We start from the raw sequence: 20,465 nt of genomic DNA, 5'->3' as shown, positions 1-20,465 counted from the left end.
GCTCCGGACTCCCTGGAAAAGGTTCTGGTTGCGGTTTGGTGGTTCTTTCCGAAAGAAACTCCGACTCTGCGGCCCTCCTGGAAAGTTCATTACACGTCCCCCTCCTCAGCCCTTCTTTCATACCACCAGCAGCAGGGAACCCTACCAGGCGCCTTGGCGCCCTTCCCGACCCAAAGCGCCTGAGGCACTTGGGCAGAGCCCGGGGGCGAAAGGGAGGCTCGGGCGCTACACGGCGCCGGAGCCCCCGAGACCCAATCGGAGGTCGGGCTGCCCTGTGGGGAGGCAGCCGCAGCGCGGTTCCTCCTGCTGCTGTCCTTTGGTCCGCCAGAGGGCCCGGAGCCCATCCTCGAGGGCAGGAACGCCTCCGAGCGAGCCACATGGGTCCCACGGTGCACACGCACGGCCCCTACCCCTTCCGAAGTCCCTGGACCGAGCTCAGGGACCTCCCTAGCGGCGGGCACCGGAGGAGCCTGAGCTCCCTGGACCGGTCTCGGCTGAAGAAGGTTCTGTGGGCTCTGGCAGGCCGGGTCACTGTTGCTCCTTTTGTCGGCGGATAGACTCCTCAGCCTGTTTTTAAGCCCTTTCCTTGGCTGCAGCTACACACTTACGGAGCTGTGGGTATAACAAGTCAAACAGCAAAGGGTTGCGTGCTGCTTTCCAGGCTGAGGCCTAGAGTGTTAGCAAGTCCCAGAGCGTAGCTTTGGGTGCATAGTGGCCTCTGTGTACCTGGAACCGCGCCTGCCCTACGTAGGCACTCAAAACATGTTAGTAAAACGAAGTTCAGCAAGGCAGGAAAAGAGTCAGGGTTTCTGGTGCGCTGACACTTTCCTCACTGACCATTGGCTCCCTCAGGTTCAGAAGTCCTGAAGGTTTTAGTTTCTCATGTGTGAGGGACTGTGGACCTTTACAGGTATTATTCAGTGGCAGCTTGGCCTTCCTAAGGACCTCCTAAGGACCTGCTCAGCTCTCATGAGCAATTTCTAATGAGAGTCCCTGGCAAGAAGGAAGGCAAAAGGCTTGTAGCTGAAAAGGAGTGAAATGGCCCAACCACAGGGTAGGCTATAGCTCTGAGGTGAGCTTGGGCCTGGTTTGAATCTCAAATGGTGTCTCCTCAGCTCCCTGTCTCAGTGGGGGAAGGTCCATAAGGCAGGCTGTCAGGCAAGAAAATCAGGGTCTGGACAGTCCTTAGTAGGCCCTGAAAATTGATTTGTGACGCAGAAATTGCATGTATTTAAGCCCTTCCTCGTTTAGTGGATCGAAAGACAGGTACAGGCAAGGGAGTCCATTCCATTCAGTTGCAACAGTTGCTTACCATGCTGCTTAGTGTCTTGAGAGAATGGCATTTGCCCACAAGGAATTACCTCTAGATGACCTGAATGGAATACACACCAGGTCTCTGCCTAGGTTGGGATGGGAGGATCAGGGGAAAAAATGTATTTCCTTGGATTCTTTTTTTCCCCCCACCCCTATCCAGGGGGGAAATATAACTAGAGAAAAAGTTGGCCAACAGTGTTTATCGTATTCACACCTTGTGAAGGTTTTTCACAGATGCTAGTGATTATTTTAAAAATCACCTTGGTAATAGGAGCCAAACATTGGCTGTTGACTGTACTCGCTATAGTATTTATGTTAGATGATGAAAAAAGGAAATAGGAAATTTGTTTTTATGAAAGAAGTTAGAACTAGACGAGAGATGTCCGTTTCCTGATTTCTAAGGTTTTCCGTCTGTTTGTTTCATACAGACATGATTGTCCACGGGTTCTTGGACAAGTTACTGGTCCCATTTTCCTTTGTAGAATGGATGACACGTAAGAGACAGCACGTCTAGACTCATTCACATTTTCATACCATCTTCTTTTTAAATTGGTATTTGACAAGAGTTTATCACTGGCACAGACTTCTTCCTTTGGCTGTCATTCTCCCAATGATCTCTTGAGTTTTGGCCATCTCCATATTCTACAAGGGAAAAGGAGATCTATTACTTGTGTAAGAATTCATTATAGTCCTATCTGTATGAAGCAAACAGAAAACCATGGAAATCTGGACATAGAAGTCACCTGTTTAGTATTAACCTGTTTCACTGAAGGAACTTTCTTTTCTCTCAAAGAGATGAGGAAGTTCGTGGAATGGCTTGGGAGTGAGAAGTTTGTCGTGAGACCGTGGAAGCAGGGCTGGTCCTTTTGTGGTGGTGTGGGTGGTGAGCAAATTTGCCTTCAGGCACTGTCACCCATCTCTGACACTGACATAATATTTTGGAACCTTCTAAATTTCTAAAGGATGTGACTGATAGGAGCTGTGAGTTCTAATCTAGCTTTGAGTGCTGCTTAACCTTCATTTACTCTCGCTTCCTCACTATAAAATCGCAGTGGCAGAACTGACCCACTCTGTTTAGCTGCTTAGGGGGACGTGATGACAGTGGTTACAAAGCACTGCAAATACATGACATTTATAGCAATAGTGACTGTTGAAAAGAACAAAATGATGTTGAAATAGGAAAACAGCGTGGACAGAACAATTCCTCTCTACACTTGGAATTTCTGTTCATTTTAATCTCATTGGATTATTGTCCTTTCATTCTATAAATAGAAATGAGGAAAAAGGGCCCTCACAATCCTTGTTCTTTGATTACCAAATGTTTTTGGAAGCTTTGCTTAAGTGAATACTGTTTTCCCCTCTTTTTCCATTTCCATCACCTCTCTCAAGAAGTATTCACTTTGAAAATTATTCAGAATTTGAACAGACCGAGCTAAAGACCTTAGCAAAGAAATGCAATCAAAAGCAGCAGATTCTAATGCCAGCTAGCTATAGGTTCATTCTAAGACTACGGGTAAGCCATTAACCTTCCCATACCTGAGTTTCCCAACTATGAAACTGCAGCGATACTTCTGATTAATCTCACAGAGAGGAAAGATAACTCATGATAAGGTTCTTTGAAATAGTAATTGCCATATAGAGGACCAAATATCATGTAGGTGATGTTGCAAACTCAAGTATGATGTTAGTTTGCACACCACAACTAGGAGATGTTTTGTAGCAGAGGGATTGCTCTGGTATTATGTCTGCAGCCAGGGTGTGACCACCCACAAAACAATGATGTCTCATGCATTTAAATGACAGTGCAGGTGCCCCCTGTGAGTGTTATTGCCACAGGTCCAACCAAGTAAAAATGTGGTCACAGAAATGCGTGGGATAGGATCTCCTCATACATGCCCTGGAAGAAAAACTACACTGAACTTCTTAAAAATGGAGGCCACTATGAGTACAAGTCTGATGAGAGACTAGAATGGTCTTAGAAAAATGGCATGATACATAAAACTACATACATTGGTCAAAAGGCCACTAGAAGAAGTTGAAAAATACTCTTAATTTTAAAACTTCATAACAGAATGAGTAACACTGAGGAATTTGGAAAGGAAGGGTCATATATACAAGGGAGGAAAAATAGACTCCCAACCCTTAGAACCGTAGGGTGGTCTAAGAAACAGGACAAAGAATATGGGCTCTAGAAACACAATAGACTGAAGGTTGGATTTTCTTCCCATTGCTTCCTAACTTTGAGACCTTGGACAAGGTGCTGAGCTTCTCTGAGCCAAATGGGGTGGGAATGAAGAGTGTTGAATTTTTTCTCATTGGCTTGTTATGAATCTCAACTGAGAAGCTCTCTGTAATTCTTAGCACAGGGCTGGGCTCATAATGGGCCATCTGCCAATAACAACAATTCCTAATATTTACTGAACACTCACCATGTGTCCTGTCCTGTTCCATGGCTTTTCATCAAATTACTCGCTTGATGCTCACAATCACCCTCTTATGTCGCTACTGTCTCTTCTTCCTGAGGGTTGCTATCTTCGTGAAGGGGCCATTCTAGGATTCATATCCTGCAGTGGACTAAAAGTCAGAAGCCTCTTTTAGTAATAGTATTTTAAACTAGCGTTGCCCGTTTTCTTGTGGAAAGGGCTAATCCAGTCTTTCCTTGCACCTGGGAAACGAGGCTGCATTGAGCACTTGGTAACACATACATTACAATAAAGGGAATGAGGGATTCAGAATTGGGGACAAAAAGAGCCATAGAAAACAAGTAGTGCTTCAAAACCCCAAACCACTTTCCAGGTCTCAGACTGTAAGCTCCTCAATTTCGGCTTCCAAACAGTGTGCTCATCATCTGGATTTGGGGTTTAATGGAAGTTAATTCCCTTGAGGCAGCAGTATGGGAACAGTAACTGGCTAAAGAAGGAAAAAAATGGATTATCCCTTAGAAATGAATTGTATCATTAGTTATTATGAATACCCCCAAATTATGACAGATTCATGTGTAAGTATGCCAGGGAGAAGTAGCCGTGAGCTATAATACACACAGTCGTTTATTACCCAAGAGAATTTAGGTGCTAATGTGGATGGTTTTGCATCTGTGAGATTGTGAAACCCACAAAGGACTCCAAGATATAAAGCCAAATAAAACATAATACAGAGGGAAATGATTTTGATTATGTAACATTTATATATAGCATTTCATTTTACATTTTCAAATTGCTTTTCAGTCATTCATTTATTCTTCCCAGCACACCTGGGGAGTACATCCATGCTGTTATCCTCTGTTCACAGCTGAGGCAACTGAGACTGAAGGAGGCAAAGTGTTTTGTCCAAGAGCGCAACAGGGGCAGGGTGAGAAATTGTACATTTATTCAATCACAAATCTATTCAGCACCTACCCTTGGCAAGGCATCACAGAGTGGGGTGCACAGTGATGGGAACCGTATACGTGGTTTCTGCCTTGCAGGGAGTCTGCTGGGGCAATAAGTGTTTTGTGGTTATGTCTCTAGACAGTTAAGGACCAGGACCAGGGCTTAGAGGAGGAGAAGGTGAGTCCTCTAAGATTCCTGGAGACAGTGGGATATGTGGCCCTTGAGAGATGGGTAGCATTTTGGCAGATGGAGGCTGAGGGTGGTCAGAATGCGAGAGACAGAGACAGGAAGGTGAGCAAATTCAAGGCGTACTGGAGAATGTTTGACTACGGGAGGACAGTTGTCAGAAAAGGGCTGGTGAGGAGAAAGGAGCAGATTTTCTAGCACACTGAATACCCGGTTAAATATATAGATTTTAGCCTGTGGGCAATGGGAGCTCGACTCCTCTCTGACTTCTTCCATTCCCTCATTATTCTAACATGTACTGAGTGCTAATATACGCTTAGTCTCCAGATGTTTTCTCATACATCGGCTTTTCTAACCTTCACAGCATTCCAACGAGATACATATTATTTTTCCTCCTCAAGTGGATGAGAAAACTAATGCATTTAGAAATTCAGACTTGCCCACCACCCTGGAGCTAATAATTGACAGATGTGGAATTTGAAAGCCTCACCTTTGACTTTCTCATAGGTACTTATGGGAAGAAGGGGTACAGATTCTGGGTATTGTACTTATGATGCCCTTCTAACACTGTTCTCTTCACCCTACCTCAGTGTCTGTCCAGAACTGAAAAGTAAATAGGAGAAAAAGAAAATTAATTTCTTAACGTATAAGTTGTTTGATTTCTAAAGTCATCTGCGGGTCAAAAAGAAAGACACAGGGTGTTTCCCCCTATTTTCTGTGCTCTCCAATGAACAATAAATGTCTGCATTTGTATAACTTTAGTCTTGTGAGTGTCTGTAATATATTCGGATCTCAGCTTAGTCTCTCCGCTAAGCCAGAATCTCTCTCTGGAGTTGGTCAATTCGGTCCCTAATCCTTTCCCGTTAGGATTCAACCCAACCCATTTATCGTAGTGCCCTGTGAGGTCTCCATCTCAGCTTGAATTTTGCCCATCAAGAAATAGCTTTTCCTCTCAAGATACAGGCTACTAATTAGCATTTTTATTGTTTAATCATCAGGACTAAAATACAAGTGAGAGAAGTATTATTAATCCAAAAATACCTAGAAAGGAAACAGATTCCTTATTTAAATCTTCCCAAAAAGAAATAAAGAGATGCTCTCAGGAGGTGGGTGTGTACTTAGGTGACGTAAAAAGTGAAACTGCAAGTTTCCACATTTGTTAAATAGGGTGCTTTTCATTAATCTGGTTTTGTGGAAGAGTTTCTTTGGAAAATTCCTGTCCGTGATCAGCCAGAGAAGGCTTCCTCTAGAGCAAAAGACCTGCTACAAATGAGAGGCCAGTGTTGACCCTCTACATGAAGACAAACGGGAAACCACTGAAACGGGGCATTTCAAAATCCGAAATCGAATGTGTAGCATTCTCCTTGTCTCTCAACCCTCTGGGCCTTGTTTGGCTTTGCCCAGATTGTATTTTATCATCTGAGTCATAGAGATTCACAAGTAAATAGTTGAATATTTTTCCATGTTTTTTGTTTGTTTGTTTATTTCTTAAAGAAGTTGAAAGAAAGTAAACATGTGAGGATCATTAAAACAAGCACTGGACCAGAAAATTGTATCTGATTTCTCCTCTGTCTTAAAATGCCATAAGTTTTTCCTGTGCTTTCAAGGAGAGCAGTGGTCTGAGACAAGGTGGTCTGTGTTTCACTGAGGAAAGTGAGGAAACTAATCCATGTTTTCTTGGCTTCTAGATCTGCAAAGCAGGGATGCTTACCTTGAGATACAGAGAAAACGGGACTTCGAAAGACTCAGAGGAAATCATACAACTTATTGTAACCATTTGCATCTCTTTACAGAGAAAAAATCCACAGTACATACTTCTGGGGATTTTCCATATTGATGGAAGAAAGTGTTCAGGATACCAAAGTGAATCCCATTGAAGGCATGTATTAGCATTAATTTCTCCTAACTATTGAAATGAAGCCTGTGTGGTTCTTTCTCCCCTTAAGATGTTCAGCAAAAATGCTGAAACTCTGAAAGATGATTGATGTAGAAACATGCTAGAATTAACCTTATTTTAAAAACAATAACTATGCATAATAGATGACTTTCCCAACCAGTGAGACTCCCTGCACTGAGGCTCTTTTCACAGGAATTTCTGAATTCTGAACAACGTCTGACAGGATATTGCAGGTAGCAAAATACTGTGTGAGTAGTTAATGACATTTCATCTTGGTGTCTGCTGAAGGCCAATCTAGGATTCCTCTGAAAACCATCATGTCAACTGACTACCTTGGGAGTCTTTCTGGGGGGGTTGTTGGTGTTGTCCTGTCTAAAGGACTCAAGGTCATTGAGTTAGAACTCAAAAAGAACCCAAGGAACTTTTTGTAGCCTCCATAGTAAGCACTACAGTGTACTATCCACAGACGTAAATATTCAATAAAGATTTGTTTAATAGAATTTAATTGTTAGCAGGTCCTAAGCTTAACTAAAGCAGACAGCTGCCCTTGGGAATACAACCAAACCTCTATGGAGTGCAAAGAGAAGAGAGCATAGTCAAGGTCAAGTGCCCCCAGAAAGGTCATGCTTGTTTAGTTCATAGTTCACCATACCATAGCTGTGGTGGGGATGAGGGCACTAATTCCCATTCAGAAGCACAGAAATCATTCATTTGAAAATGAATTGGAATATATAATTGGACCTGGCCCTTGAAAGTTTTGTGGCCCTTTCGAATGGAAAAAGGAAAAACCGTATCTGTTTTCTGATTCCCTTTTCCAAGAAGCTGAAAATACATTGCAAATGAGCCCTTAGTTGTGGGTCACTATCCTTACAAGACCTGTCTTTGGTTCCAAGTTTGGAAACTTCCTATGCCTCGCAATCTCACCCACCTCCAACCTGAGCTAGGTCTCAAAGTCTCATTTTGACCATATATTCTTTCAGCCACGTGGGAGAGATGAGAAGAGGCTAAATATAGCCGTATAAAAAACAACCAGCAAACTAGAAAGCGCCTTCAGGCTTCACATCAACAGTGAGTATATAGCATCAGCTTCAAGTCTTGTGTGAACATGCACAAATATTTTCTAAGAATTTTTTTCAGAAGAGGGTATTTTTTAGATATAATCTCTAAATTGCATTATGAATGATAAATGAGAAGGTTAACAAAGTTTATTTCAGGGATGTTTTACATATTTGCTGCCATGATTAGCTCTGTCTCTCTTTGTGACTATAGATTATGTCAGTTTATTAGTCTTGCTGGAAAGGGAGCATTGCCTGATGTGGTGTTGGGAAAGGATCTTTGAGATGATGAAGGTTGCAGGAAAGGCTCAAGTGTATTTTGGTATTTCTTTCATTTTGAAAGGCTGTGACTAGGACTTCATACCTGTCTAATAAGCATGAATGTAACATTTTTATGTTTGCTGAATGCCTTAAAGTCCCCCATTCGTCTCCACAATACCCCTTGAGAGTGGGTCAGTATTACCGCCAACAGTTTACATTTGAGGAAATTTAAGACACAAAGGGATTATGTGATTTGTACAAGGTCACCCAGCATGCAAGCCTAGCTAATAAAAGATGACTGTAAAGCTCTTTCCAAATAAAAAGTGCCTTATAAACATTAGGTAGGATTAATGGGCGTGATCCCAGGATGAGTAAAATACTCTCTAGGAGTAAAGTGCTCATACACGCTCTATACGATTAATTCTTTTTAACCTCAGGGCAACTTTTGATGTAGGAATTCTTGAACCTGGCTGTGCATCAGAAATGGCTTTCTAGTTTTGAGAACATGTGAGCACCTGGGCCCCTACCCAAGCTTTAGAATCATAATCTGGGAGGCGGGACCCAGATAATTTGTATCTTGTAAAAGCTCCACAGGGGATTCTGATGCTCAGCCAGGGTGGAGAACCACTATCCTAGACTATAATAATAACCTCAGACAAGCCAAGAGCAACAAGACACCATGGAGTCAATTCAGGAGAAAAAGTCTAGCGTCTTCCCGGCTTCTGTCTACCTAGTTCACAACTATTATTAGCAAATGAACTGCCTCCCTGAAAGACTCAACTGGGTATCCATGTATGGAATTCCAGGAACTAGGGCCGAGATTAAAGTTTATTTAAGAACCACCCAGGTTTGTTATAATATACTAGGTAAATTTATTGTGTCTTTTCTTGGCTTGTTACTGATTCTACTCTATTTTTATTTGGAGTACCTTGTATAACAATCAACAGTAAAAACCTCTAATACCTGCCCATTCACCCATCCGTCATACATTTATTGAATACTTGCCATGTGGAAATTACAGAGTGGAATAATGTTCTTTGTCCATACGAGTTTATCAACAAGTGATAAAACAGACACAGGCCAAACAAACAAAAACCCTATAATAGTAAGCCATACATATTGAATGATAATCAAAGTATATGTGAGGCATTATTCATAATTGCTAAAAAGTTGAAACAACCCAAATGTCATTAATTGAAAAATGAATAAATATATCCAAACATCAGACTCTTACTCAATAATAAAAGAAATGAAGTACTGATACATGCTAAAACATGGATGAGCTCTGAAAAAAATATGTAAATGAAAAAAGCCAGTCCCCAAGAACCACATTTTGTGTGATTCCAGTTATATGAAATGGCCTTAATAGGCAAATCTATAGAGATAGAAAGTAGATTATGATTGCTTAGGGCTGGGGAAGGGCGAGGTGGGGAGGGACTCTTAATGGGTACTGGGCTTCTTTTTGGGGTGATTAAAATGTTCTAAAATTGTGGGGCACCTGGATAGCTTAGTCATTTAAGCGTCTGCCTTCGGCTCAAGTCATGATCCCAGCCTCATGTCAGGCTCCCTGCTCAGCAGGGAGCCTGCTTCTCCCTCTCCTTCTGCCCTCCCCCCACTCATGCTCTCTTTCTCTCCCTCCCCCCCCACATGCGTGCTCTTTCTCAAATAAAATCTAAAAAAAATTTTTTTAAATGTTCTAAAATTGTGATGGATACACAACTCTGTAACTAAAAAAACCCCGTTAAATTTTACACTTTAAATAGGTAGATTGTGTGGTATGTGAACTGTATCTTAGTAAAGCATATATATACATATACATATATCTAGTGCTGTACGAACTTGGAGGAGAGAGTGATTGATTCATTTGGATTGGAAGAAAAGGTGGAAAATTTCCTGGAGGACATGGCAGTTGAGTTGAGACAAAAAGGGTGATTTTGTGAGGAGGGAAGGCTCAGAGATACAGTCAAAGTGATGATGCTTTCATGCAAGGGCAGTTAATCTGGAATTGATGGGATTTAGGAAATATGCATGGTACAGTACATGGGGACTAGAGTCAGGGCTTTTACTACCATGCTGAATTCTGTGATTTGGTCTTCTATTTTTGTAGGCAGTGGAGAGCCATGATGGGTTGGTGAGTGGTCTGATCAGGCCCGTGATTTGGAAGGATATTGGAGGTGGTGATGAAGTGGATGGGAGATGGGGTTGGGAGGCCAGTGAGCAGGGAAGACCATTGAGGAGGCTGGGCTTGTGCAACACGTTGGCAAGAGTTGATGAAGCCCTCGACTGTGCCAAGAGTGTTGAACACTGAAACAAGGAGACAGATGAGACGAAATGCTTAAGAGGTCAAATCTTAAAACTTGGTGGCTCTGGGGAGTAGGTAAGAAGGCACAGCATATATACAGCACAGTATTTTAGAACATACAAGGGCCTGGTTCCTTTTTTATTAAGTTATTTAGAATCATAATGCAAAAACTATGGTTAAAATAACACCACCCACACAAATTGTAGTTCTCTAACAACTTGCCAACAAGAGTTTGATTACAGAGACTCTTATTTCTTAACAAAGGGATGTATATTGTGAATAAAAGGATGGATTGAAGAAAGAAATGCTATCCAACCATCTTTTAAGCTCTGTGGAATCAGACCTTCCGTTGCTGGAGAAGAAGCACTCATTTATGGCCTACTCTGAATGACTAAGTATTTATCTCTTGCTCAGATAGCTTCCCTAGAAACACTTCCTTTGGTGTGAGCAACTTGGATTTACTGCCAGGGCAACACCTCTCATCCAACGCCCACGCTGCCTCTTGGCTTGGTCCTCACCGGCAGGTGTTCATAAGCAGCATTTTGTTTTGCTTCTAATAAGAGCACAGTCTCAGAAAAGCATAGGCTGCATGTTATAACTTTCACTTAAAAGTGTTCTTATAGGAGAGATCAGAAAATGTGGGAGTCTTCAGGATCAGGAAGACAAAGACTGCCTTTTCCCTTAATCATGCCAGGCCACACCTATGTTTTCCATAGGAAGGAGGGGCAGCCAGATCTTGGGCAAGGTCAAATAGAAACAGTCTCTCCCACTGCATGGCACTGCATTCCCTGGGAATCTTCATGGGCTCTGGAAGGCGTTGGCAATGACACTGCCTGCTGCTAGCAGGTTTTGGGAATAGCATCCCTGACAAGTGCCATACATGAGTTTAACCAAGCAGGAAACACCATTTAGAACACCACTTGCTGAGATGTGGCTCGTATCTGTGTCTGTCAGTGAACAATGACTACAACAAGCCCCGTTCAATCACAGTTGTTAGCAGAGCTAATTACAGCAGTCTCGGGTGGGAGGAATCCCAGCAGACACCTCTAAGGGACTTCCATCACAGGTTCAAACATTGGCTTTGCAGGTAAGCAATGGAAACAGGCCCCTTGGGGGGCCTTTAAACAACAGTTCTCCGCACCTCTGAACATGGATCCATCTTCACGTCACAGTTGGCGAGGGATCATTTTCAAAAGAGAACCACCACCAGAGAACGAAGGAGGAAAGGGATGTTTAAAGCCAGTAGGGTAAATGGTCTGGATTAAATGAGAGCAGAACTGGGTATTATTCCTTGGACTGTCTTTGACTCACTGCATGACCTGATGGAGGTCACTTCCCCTTTCTGGGCTTCACTGTTCTCATCTCAAAAATAAGGATAATAATACTTGCTCTATTTATATCACAGATTGCTGAAAGAATAAAATAAAACACAGAGTTTAAAAAATAGAAGTTGAGGAAAAATAGAAAATACCATACAACTCTAGGTAGTGTCACTGTTACTCCCCTTCTCCTGTTCTACATTTTACTGACAAATGATGAAAGGGAGTAAGAAAAAAAGGCTGTGCTGTTGCAGAATCTCAAACTTTATTTTCTGATGCCTTTGAGTGATACTATGGTTTGCTCACTTTCAGATTTGCCTCCCCCTCCCCAGCTTATTTTGGCGTAAACTCATCTCTAGTGTGAGGGCTTGGAGAAGACCCTAGGGATCTGAAGAGACCAACACCCTCTACCCATCTAGTCTTGTCTAAACATCACTTGCTGCCACCCATCTTAAAGTTCTCCTCTCTCCCTTCCCTGGGACACCCAATTTGGGAGGATGTCAGCCCTGAATGGGTCCCACAGTCAAGCTGGGACTTGAGGGGACACCTCTAGGACAGAACCGAAAAGAATTTGTAGGGTGTGCTGAACATGTCTTAATCTGGGTCTCTAACTACATTCCTACTAAAAATCTCAGCACACTTCTAATCAAGCAGGGCACGTCTACTTATCTGATGGTGCTGTCAGTGATAGAAAAGGATCATATTATGGATTTGGCAGAGAAGAAAAAGATTTATTTCCACCAGTTGAAGATGTATCTTTTCCAGATATGCAAAACCAGTCAGAACATTAAAAAAATATCAGTGAATCAGTGATAATGTTTTGTGAGCAGAAGAAACCATTCTTGACTTCAAAACAATAAGGAAGATTATAAGGATCCCAAATCCATGGTTTAAAAAAAAATGACAATGGGGTGCCAGTGGGACTACAAACTCTTAGGGTGAGGCAACATCTCCATTTCAATGAACTCCTTGCTTTCAGTGTTTCAAGTTCCCCCTTTCTCTTTGCTCCTTCCAATCATTTCTTTTTTTTTTTTTCAATGTTCAGCATAACTAAAAAGTCTAAGTAGGGAATTGCACATAATTGTAGACTCTGCGCCATTGGCAAAGTGATGCTTCTTTCTCAGTATTTGTAATTATCTGTTCCACTCTTGCTTACTCCTGGAAAATTTATGTAGAATGACAGTAGTGTCCTTTATTTCTCTTGAAGGCATTCTTTGGTCTCACTTTGTGTAGAGGTTATAAAACATATCAAGAAATGCAATATTGTGTTTTTTATGTAGTCACACATATACAAATAGAAAATACCACTTTAAGTGAATCAAGTGAAAGGGGGAAATAGCTAATTACGTTTTAGCTATTGCACTTACTTGGTAAGGTAAAGAGATTTAAAAAAAAAAAAAAAAAAACCTTTGGTTACTCAAGACTGTGATCACCCTGGACGTGTTGGCCTGTACCTGCCAGCTGGGAGGTTGTTTTATGCTGTTAGGTGAGAACTCCGTGGTTTCCTTTGCCCTCTCAACCTTTTCTTTATTACTGGCTTAGAGAAATGTGACATTGCTAAAAACTCCAACTTGAAAATGCTTCACAGAGTAGGATCCTTGCCAAATTCAAGAATCTTGCTAGTTTGCAAGATGGGAGCTGTCATGCAGAACAAAAGTCTGATACTAGAAGTCAGCAATCACAATGGGAATAAATCCCACAATCTGGTTTCTGAATGTCTTAATCTCCTCCAACCTTAAAAGAGTGATGCTGGCCTTACTTTGAGGCTAACTTTACAAAGAGAACATAGAGGGAGGTGGAGTTAAATTCTGAAACTTAGCTCCTTTGGCAGTTCCTTTCCAACTTCTAACACCTCTTTTTACTAGGTCATGAATAGATGCCCATTTTTACTTTTTAGCATTACATTCCTAACAAAGAACATATGACATTGCCTCCCTTGCCTGGTCGAGAAACAAGGGAGTTTCTCAGCTGGTAGTTTAACTTAGTCCCTTGATGCACTTATACATTTAAACCCAGTTTTGAGGGAAGTGGTTTCTATGTTTTTTCTCTCTCTTTCCTCCCTTAGTGGGCAGGGCATGGGTTGACCTTGTCAGGAGGACCTGGGATCATTACTGGGGTCTTCTGTGCAATGCAGTGCTGCAGTAAAACCCATCAGGGTTTCTCAGGGGAATTGGGTTGCATTGTTGAATTGTGAGTAGCACAATGCAGCCATAGACTGAACTTGCCTTTAACTTGAATCCTCTCTATTTCTTGGTGTTTCTGAATTACTAAGAAAACTTTCAATTAATCTTAGGCCTACCTTGTTTCTAAGGGTGAAAGCTTTCCATCAGGAATAGTTCAAATATAATATTCTGGCATGAGGGAAAGATGGCTTTGACACTCAGTGTGGGTTTGTGGCTGGATTCTTCTTATTGTGTCAAATCTACTGGCTGGCACTGCTTCTATGAGCTTTTCTTCTCCATCTTTTGTATGATTTTAATGTTTTCCTCTTTTCCTGAAGATTTGTGTCCTTCTAGCCTTTATAATTCCAAAGTACTTTGGCTTCGGTACTCATCCTTTCTGAACCTGAGAAGGGAGGTAAAATGCTGACCATCAGTACCTAAATGAAAGACCAGCCAGATGAGACCATTCTCTGTTGGCCGTGCCTCAATGTTTGTCATGGATTTCGGTGTTAATAGAGAGATATAAGATCTGTGCCAGGTGCAAGATTTTGGGTCACATTGTCAAAGTATTCTGGTCTCCGTGGTGAACAAGAGACCTGGGTCCGATACGTGCGTCTGTGGATGAGGATGGGTTGCCGTGGTTTACTCTCCAGTGTCAGTCACTCTGGAAACCCCTGAACTCTGCCGCCCGAATGCTTAGCTCTTCTAAAGTAGGCTGAAGGTTATGGTACTTCCCGACATGGCTTGTCATTTTGGGGTATTGAGCTAATTGGTTATTCAGGTCTTCAGCTCTTCTCTCTGATGCTTTTTGTTCTCTTAGTTGTCTTTTTAAACAAGATATGTTTGAAAACTTCCTGAAAGATAGATACTCTGCAATCTTTTCTGAACCTTCCACTCATCATCAGACTGCAGTTTTCTTTCAGGCTGTATCTTCTTCCTTCCCCCACCAAAATTGTTCTCAATACAGTTGAGTTACCATTTGTACTAGTTTCTTATTGCTGCTGTAACAAATTAAGACAAACTTGGTGGTGTAAAACAACACAAGTTTATTCTTTTACAGTTCCATAGGCCTGAAGTCCTAAATCACTTTCACTGGGCTATAGTCAAGATGTCAGCACGGTATCTTCCTTCTGATGGCTTTAGGGGAGAAACTTTCTTTGCCTTTTCTAGCTTCTAGAGGCCACCTGCATTCCTTAGCTCATGACCCCTTTCTTGTAACACTCCAGCCTCTTGCTTCCTTTGTCCTATCATATGCTTCCTCTCCTGTAGTCCCTCTGTCTCCCTGCCAAGGACACTTGTGGTTACATTTAGGACCCACCTGGATAATTGAGGATAATTTCCCCATCTCAGGATCCTTAACTTAATGGATCTGCAAAGTCCCTTTTATATAAGGTAACATTCACATGTCCTTGGGATTAGGACCTATCCTAATTTTCAAATCCAGTGTCATCTTTTAATTCCTCATCCTAGCTCTTTTGGTATTAGATACTGTTAGCTATTCTGGGAAAAACTTTTCTGACTTTCAAGATATGGCTGTTTTCCACTGTAATAACTTTATTGTTTCTCTCTCCCTCTAGAATGCAAGCCTGTGAGAAGGACCCTGGACTGTCTATCTGCTGCTCTATCCTCACTGCTTAGAATAGTCCCTGGTAGCTATTATATAATCAAAGGAAGCAAAGAATACTAATTGCATGACCTTTCCCCACTCCTCATCCTATCACCTCTTATTCTCGTTCTCCTTTACTGGCTTTTCCTCTGTCCGTGTGGTCAAATTTGGTATTTTTCAGGACTTAGTCCTAGCCCACTTTTTTCTGCCAGTGCCAGATGGATGCAGTTTCAGCCATATTCTGGGGACTCTCAAATCTGCACCTCCAGCCCAGACCTCTGATTTGAACTTCCAGCTTTAATCTTTACCTGGATATCCCACAAGCATCGCAAATTCACCACGTCCCATCTTTCCCATCCACCAAGGACAACTGAAAACTAATCTCCCCCTCCTTTTGTACTCTGTGTCAGGGGATAGTAAGTACCAGGATTTACCCAGTACCCCCAGCAAGAGGACTAGCAGTCATCCCAGACTCTGTGCTTCCTTCTACTCACCCTCCCCCCACCTCCACAGCCCTCCAGTCAGTCCTGAAGTTTTGTCAACCTGTCTGCCAAACATGTCCTGATATCTCTTTCTGTCTAACTCCCATTCCCCTGGTTCAAATCCTCATCACTCCATGAGTAGGATATAAATCAACTTACCAAACCATTCCTTTCGATTTCTCTTGAATATGATGGAGTGACATGCTCTTAAATTTTCTGCATGTGTACCTCAGCTACTGACCATTGCCAGCCATGCCTTTGGTCTCTGCTGAGTGGGCAATGACTGATTTGCATACCATCTGATCTTGGCTCCCAGACCTGACTGGGTCCAGGATGGGCGCCTGACCCAAGGGTGGCTTCTGTTGTTGTTCCGATCAGCTACCACAACTTGGGTGGCTGGCTGTAAAATATAACGTGAGTAAAATCCCTCTTTTGGTATTTCAGAACAGCAGGGCTGAGAGATTCAGACCACTGTCTTGCTGAACAGAAGGATCAGCGGAAATGATGGGCATGAGCAAGTTGCAGTTACGAGAAAGCAGATACTGTAACTAGGGGAACTGGTGAGTCAGGAGGGAAGAAGGAAAGAAAGAGGCCGAGGTACTGCAAAAGGGGTGCTGGCTCCGTTTCTGTGGCTCTCTAAGGGTACTTCCTGAGGCCTGCCCAGGATTCCCATTGTCACATTTCCATGAGTTGCTGCCTTATTATAAACAAACAGAACAGCCCTAGTCTGAGTGAGCCCTTGCTTCCTGCAATAAATTGGCCTAAGTGATATGTTTTCCAGTAAGCTCTTTTAATGTTATATGAGACATCTGGAAGAAAGCAGCACTGTAACCAAGAGCAGCAACATGCAGTCCCCAACTCAGTGTTTATTCCACTCCATTTTAAAGCATTAGCTTAGGGAAAAAAAGAGAAGTTTATGTTACTATTTCCTTTGGGAGTGGGTGAATATTATGATGAACTTCTTGTGTCAAAATTAGTCTTTATGAAAAAACAAACTGATAACCTGCAAACATAATTTCACAAAAGGGAAAGTATGAAGATGACTATAATAAGTGACTATACATTGTCTGATACTTAACAGTGGGAAAATGAAAGCACCTTTCAGATGCCACGTTTCTAGATATCTGCCTTTCTATTTTTCAGCTGTTGGGAGAGAGATACTGCTGTAGGTCTCCAGGATTCTTAGTCACATGACCACATTCCTCTCTCCAATGTGAATTGATTGAAGATTTATAGGCAAAAAACACCATTCAGCCCATATAATCAATACTCTGGCTATGGAGTACAATCAGAGAGCATCTTTATTTATGTGTCCTGCTCTCCCTGTAAGATGTGTTCAATGGGGAATTTCTTACTCTGTTCAGGATAAAAATGAAAAACAGTAAGAAGTGTCAGGATTCTTTCGAGCATCGTCAGACAACAGAAGGGCCCATGGTCACTTCACACTGGGTTTTGTGTGTCTGTTCCTATGTCAGAATCAAAACTTAGAACTTGCTTTAAAGTTGTCTTACCTGTAGTGCACTGTGAAGCCACGTGCCAGTGGGATGCTGTGGAAGGGGAAGGCCCTTCTTCCCTTGCTCCTAGAAGCTCTGGTTCTTCTAGGTTTGGGATGGGGGAAGGCAAAAGAAGTGGTCAGGGGCAGGAGTGTTGTCAGCAAGTGCTGAAGTTGTAAGATGATCTCCAGCTCTCCGGGCCTGGTAACCATTTAAAGCAGACATTTCACAGAGGCTTTTCAGGGGTTCTTGGGAGGTGTCTCGCCTGCAGTTCCCTTGATTTAGGCAGACGCGCTCTCCACATGAGCAGCAGCTCACATCCTCAGCACATAGGAGCCCAGGATTCTACCTCTGCTTCTCTCCCGAGGCTCCCCTGGCCAGCCCTCTCTCTCATGTTTGGCCAACACTTGATCTATGAAGAAACATCCACGCACATTCTTCTGGACAAACTCAGAGCAACAGCAGCTCTCCTTCACTCTGCAGCAGGAGTGGCTTGCTAGCTCATCTCTCACGTGACTTGCCAGCAGGGAGTTAGGCCGTTGTGTTCTTCTACCTTGGGACACACATCAAGCTTTCTGATGAGCCCCACTTATGTCCATTTCTCTTGACATTACTTGACAATCTTTTACTTTGGTGAAGAGTGAGAGCACATCTTTCTTTAAAAAAAAAAATCCTTCAAGTATCTTGTCTCCTTGGTCTCCAACAGTCTTTATGTGATCTAGTAACTCCTTTAACTAGGTCCAGGCTGGGTCCAGCCAACACTTTAACCCCCTATAAGGATCAATGGGTTTTTGTTTACTTGTTTGAAATTCTAATGTCAGAAATCTGTTGTTTGGATGAAGCCTCTGCACTTCCTGTACACCTATAACCATGTGCTTATACTCAGGCAGGAAGTGCTCCAAAAACTTCCAGGCTGTCAGGCCAGCCCATGGATTGTATCTTAGCTCAACAGACTCTGAAACTCTTGGAATTTTTCCAACTGGTGGCCCAGGAGAAGGATCAACAACCCTAGGACATGGGGGTCGGGGGGAGCACACAGCTCTCAGGGTGCCTGGAGCAGGGAGGAACACAGGATGCCCAGCCACACAAGTGGGCCATCTTCTCTGTGGCCTCTTCTCCCCAGTTATCTTGAAGATACGAATGTCCTGCAGGGTTACTGGAGAGTGCTGCTGGACTTAGCATGCTTGAAGACTACAAGGACCAAGGCAGGCGGGGTAGAGAGATGCCGCTGAAGAACCAGGAGCCAGAGGGCTTACTCTGGAGGAGGGCAGGAAGGAAAGGAGGGCGTGGTTACAAGCAGGGAAAATCCCATTACCTGAGGTTCTTCAGTGTGCATCCCAATCTACTTGGTTGCATCTCCTTTACTCCCTTCCCCTTCACTCCGGCCACACAGAACCACGCTCTTTTCTAAATATGCCAAGCCCTGCATACTCTTATCTTCCATATGCTGTTCCTTTAGGATGGAACCTCCTCCTCCTTCTCAGCCCTGCTCTATTGCTTCTATTAAACCATCAAAACCTAGATTAAGTTTAATTTTCTCTGAAGACTTTTTGCTACTTTCCTCATCTGGCCGCTGTGCTGTTTTATATATATCTCAGTTCCAGCCATCACTGCACTATGTTGTAGTGCTTTATTAACTTACTGTCCTTGCTCCCCAAAAGACAGTGGTGGTCTAAGACATGGACCCATTCAGTCTTGTACTCCCACCACCTGGCATTGTGTTTCAGTGTCATAGGGACTTCTATCAGATCTCTATTGCTGTGTAACAATTTACCACAAATTGAGCAGCTTGAAACAGCACACATTTATTATTGCAGTTTCTTTAGATCAGAAATATAGGCATAGTGTGGCTGGATGCTCTGATCGGAGTTTCACTCAGCTGAAATCAATGTTATTCTGGACTCTGGTTCTCATACTGGACTTAGGTTCCTCTTCTAGGCTCAATGATTGTTGACAGAATTCGTTTCTTGAAGCTGTAGGACTGACGTCCCCATGTTCCTGCCAGCTGCTGGCCAATAACTGCTCTCAGTTCCAAGCAGCCACCCAGTTTCTTGCCATGTGGCCCCACTAGGAAGTTTACCACATTGATGTTTGCTTCCTTCAGGCTGGCTGGATCACATCTCTCTGATTTCTTCTGCAACCAGCCAGAGAGAGCTCTACTTTTAGAGGGCTCACCTGATTAGATTAGGCTCAACCAGTATAATCTTGCTTTTGCCATTTGATGTATCATAATTACAGCAGTGATATTTCATCATATTCAATGAGTTTCACCCACACTCAAAGGAGTTAGACAAGGGCAAGGGTTCATTAGGGTCGTCTTAGAATACTGCCTGCCACAAGGCTCAGTAATATCAAGTAAGATGTGTTCCAGAAATTTGTAAATTATAAACACTGCTATTTGATTATAAGGCCCCCCCCCTTGTCACTTTGGAATGCTTTTTAAGTTGCTCCCAAATCTGTGTTGAGTCCAGAATGGTTGAAGATGTTGTATGTGAGATAACACAATAATATCCGTACCGTGAGCCCAGGTAGTACTGGAAATTCAGGGTAGGGGGCAAAACCTGGTCTGACAGCTGACTGACTGACTGTATTACCTTAGACTAAGTCCCTGAAACTCTCAGATTTCTCATCCTGTATAAAATGAGGGCATAGGACTACACAATGTATAAAGTTAGCCAGCTCTAATATTCTATAATTCCTAAGACTAAATCATACTGCTCAAATTAAAATCTAGCCAAGTAACTCACAATATCCAAATTCATTAAAATAGTTCACAAAAGAATTTCATTATAGATAAAATTACAGTGATGTGATTTTAAAAGGAAAAGGCAATTTTGTGTTTAAATGAATCCATTGCTATACTGGTCGAACTTAACTAAATATAAATAAGGGTGTGCAACTATATTTTTAACACTTTACATAAAATGGTGAAGAATATTGTCTTTAGATGACATATCTGTCCAGTTATGTTCAGAAGTGAATTTTCTCCAAGATATTAAAACCCTGATACTGTTTTACAA

General features: G+C 42.5%; 1 long non-coding RNA gene across 1 annotated transcript; it reads right to left on the bottom strand.

Annotated features, from left to right (window-relative positions):
* Positions 1 to 1,187: 1,187 nt before the first annotated feature.
* On the bottom strand, positions 1,188 to 19,606 carry LOC103670520. The gene is made up of 3 exons (XR_570581.2): positions 17,464 to 19,606; positions 3,744 to 3,888; positions 1,188 to 1,956 (listed from the first exon to the last, which is right to left on the bottom strand). It is a non-coding gene; the product is annotated as an uncharacterized LOC103670520 (long non-coding RNA).
* Between the last annotated feature and the right edge of the window lie 859 nt (positions 19,607 to 20,465).

Source organism: Ursus maritimus, unplaced genomic scaffold, assembly GCF_017311325.1.
Source record: "Ursus maritimus isolate PB19 unplaced genomic scaffold, ASM1731132v1 scaffold_5, whole genome shotgun sequence".
In the NCBI taxonomy this organism is placed as follows: Eukaryota; Metazoa; Chordata; class Mammalia; order Carnivora; family Ursidae; genus Ursus; species Ursus maritimus.
This window is presented reverse-complemented; position numbering and strand designations above follow the sequence as displayed.